The 3495-nt window shown below is 37.3% G+C and overlaps 1 pseudogene across 1 annotated transcript; it reads left to right on the forward strand.

The window, feature by feature from the left end:
* The first annotated feature begins 591 nt into the window (after positions 1 to 591).
* Positions 592 to 2890, forward strand: LOC143532858 (uncharacterized; annotated as a pseudogene). The gene is made up of 3 exons (XR_013135254.1): positions 592 to 615; positions 1055 to 2041; positions 2482 to 2890. The product of XR_013135254.1 is annotated as an uncharacterized LOC143532858 (transcript).
* Positions 2891 to 3495: the final 605 nt, after the last annotated feature.

Raw genomic sequence — 3495 nt, forward strand, 5'->3', positions numbered from 1 at the left:
ATTAACATTCTGAACCTATAAAAGGTGACCTTTTGAAGCCAAATCATGCACAAATACATTTAAATTCTAAATCAAATACGTTCACTCAGTAGATAAAACCGTAAGCTAATGTGAAAAAAAACCCATAAGCAACCATATATGTGTATCCAACATCATGCAATTCAAAATTGCGAACATCTATAAACAAACCGAAAATCAAAAAACCAAACCGAAGCACACAAATTTTACATAACTTAGCTACATATTCAAATTATGCAACAGTCGAATAAACCAAAACGAATCAACCCTAGTACGAATTAATATTACAACCCAAACCGAATAGACAATTCAATTGCAAGTCAAAATTTGAAGCATCAAAGCTAATAGCAAATTAGGGTATTGATTTTGGGGAAGACAATGGCGGGAGAGTGAAGTAGAAATCAAAGTTGGTCATCAATCGATCGAGCATGTTTGCTACTTTGCTACGTGTTTGGAAAGCAGCAATGTATGAGCGACTGACATGAATAAGGGTTTTATAAATAAAGGATTATTTGCTATTTGAGATGTTATGGCCCGTGTAAAGCCTAAATTGGTCAAAACCGGGCAAAATCAATGAGTGCACCATTTAGAAATCAAGTAATCTGGTGGCTCCATAGAGGGTGGGGAGCGGCCAGAGCGCAACATGTAGAATTTTAGAAGTTTCGTTTATATATATTATAGATATAAATAAATTAAAAATATTCGAGCCGAACCGAACCGAACCAAGCGAACATTTGCTCATTGCTTGGCTTGTTTACAAACTGAACCGAACGGAGCGACTTGTTTATAAACGAGCGAGCATTTTCAAACAATTTTTAACGAGTTCGAGCAATGCGTGGTTTGAAGAGGCCTATCTAGAACAGACAGAATTGTAGAAAAAGATGTTTATGATAAGACATGGAAAAATCTATAAATTCATGATCAAACTATTATGTGTCTTTATAACTTATGCATAGTCTTAGACTAAGTATATTTCTTTTCATATGTGTTTTTGTCTTGTATTTCGTTCTTTGTCTCACTTGATTGATGTTCACAGGGCTGCAGAGCTCATCACAAGTCTGAAACTCCTGATTTCAAAACTGCAATAAATGATGTCGAAATTGATAATCCATCACTTAAATGTAAGCATTATGATACACAAAGTAAGATGCTTGGGAAGTATTTCTTTTACGACCCGCCTCTTTTAGAAGAAACCGGTCCTATGTCAGAAACCGAACATGAAGAATGGAGCCGAGGGATCTCCAACTCGGTTGGCAGAATCTTTCCCGATGAACAACAAGACAAGGAACTCACCATGTGGGATGTTGTATATGAAATGCTACTAGCAGCTCGTGGTAATAATAATAATAGCACGTCTAGAAACGTAATTAATCAAGCATGGAAAGAAATGGCTCAAACTCTCACCGAGGCCAACTTTGGCAACATCCAACAAACCCTCGAAACCGAACCACCTAAATGGCTGCCTGACAGCTGTGCACCAGCCTGTATGCTATGTAACATGCGGTTTCACCCCATCATGTGCACCCGACACCACTGTCGTTTCTGTGGAGGAATATTCTGCAGTCAGTGTACGAAAGGAAGAAGCTTACTGCCTGTAAAGTTTCATGTTGCAAACACCCAACGAGTGTGTGACGTGTGTTTCGTGCGTCTTGAATCCGTGCAACCGTATTTGATGGATCGTGTAAGCCATGCTTCACAACAGCCAACTCATGATCTCACGGATCTAAGCACGTTAAGATCGTGGTTGAATTTTCCTTGGGGGCAGTCAATGGAGTATGAGATATACAAAGCTACAAACACGATTCAAGGATATCATAGCAAGATTGGTTCTTCGAGACCTGAAAAGTCAATTCCTGATGCAGTTTTAAGGCACGCAAAGGGCCTCGCGATAGTTACAATAGTGAAGGTTGGTATGATGGTTACCTATAAAGTCGGGACCGGATTGGTGGTTGCTCGTAGGAAAGACGGGTCTTGGTCTCCTCCCTCTGCTATATCTTGTTTTGGTGTTGGATGGGGTGCTCAGGTTTTTTTTTTTTTAAATTTAACTTTTGATTGACATCGACGATAAGCAAGAGAACTGAACCTTGGTCTCTTTTCTTTTGTCCTATCGACGACAGATAATCGAACAATCGAATCTGTATGTTCGAATCAGAAAATCAAACCAGGTTTAATCGCATGATAATCGAAAGATGAGCAATCAAATAATTTGCAAAACTGTTATTTATGGGTAAAAAAATTGAAGTAAAAAAGAAATTTTAGCTAAAAATAGGTAAATAAATAAAATTGAATCTAGAGTCTAGAGATGGGTATATATGAAAAATTAAAGGTTTTAAAAATAAGCGTAAATTAGTCATTTGTTAAATTATTTAAACGTAAGGTATGTTTAATTCTGAAATTGTCCTGTTTCATATTGTATTTCATCAAGTAGTTATTGCTTCTGATGTTAATAACTATAAAATGCAGGGTGGGGGTGAATTTGCAGACTTGATAATTGTTTTGCGGTCAGAAGAAGCTGTGAAGACATTCTGCAGTGATGTGCATGGCTAGCAGGCTTGAGTGCGGCTCTTGGTATTATCGGAAGAACAGCTGAAGCAGATGTACGAGCTGGAAGTGGCGGGTATGCTACGTGTTACACTTATAGCTGTACAAAAGGAGCGTTTGTTGGATGCTCGGTGGAGGGGAGTGTGGTGACAACTCGTGTCAATGAAAATTCCCGATTCTATGGAAAACAATCGATAAGTGCGCAGGAAATTCTTCTTGGTTCATTGCCTGCTCCTCCTGCCGCCGCCACTCTATATCGTGCTCTTGCAGATATATACCAGAACTTGGGTATCACATTCTAAAACAATTGTTTGTAAATTCTAAAAAAATATAAATCACAAAACAAAAAATAGTCGCCTGTACATTATACCACATGTTTATAATAATATATATAAATCAGTTTGAACACATGAAGTGAGTTGCTCATCTGATGATGAATTGGGGAGTTCAAAAGTGTCATCGTCCAAAAGGATTCAAAAATCACTCTTGAAAACCTTGAAACCGGGGGAGAGGGGGGGGGGGGGGGGTAAACACTGCAATTTGGATAATGTGATGATAAAACCAGGGCAATGGAACATAATCAAGAAAAACAACTCAGGAAAATCAACAAAACTAGGTTGTACATTAACATATACTCGATTGGTATGTGTTAAGTTCGTTATGATATCGACACAAAATTGAAAAAATATATTTCAATGCTGAAAACTTAATGACATTTGTATAACTTATAATAGAAAAATTAAAATATTTAAAAAAAAAACAAATACAACTTATAATCGAAGCAACACGAATTCAGTAAGTTTTTGTTATGTACTGACGCTAAACCTAAAATTAAATTGGTAAATGTCCAGAATACACATATAACTTGTGATACACATAATAATATATTTAAAACAACGTTTACTGGGTCGGTAAAACCCAGGCGTTGCAGCGGCG

Source organism: Bidens hawaiensis, unplaced genomic scaffold, assembly GCF_021521415.1.
Source record: "Bidens hawaiensis isolate Kalapana, Puna unplaced genomic scaffold, B.hawaiensis_p1.1 tig00009566_1, whole genome shotgun sequence".
Taxonomy (NCBI): Eukaryota; Viridiplantae; Streptophyta; class Magnoliopsida; order Asterales; family Asteraceae; genus Bidens; species Bidens hawaiensis.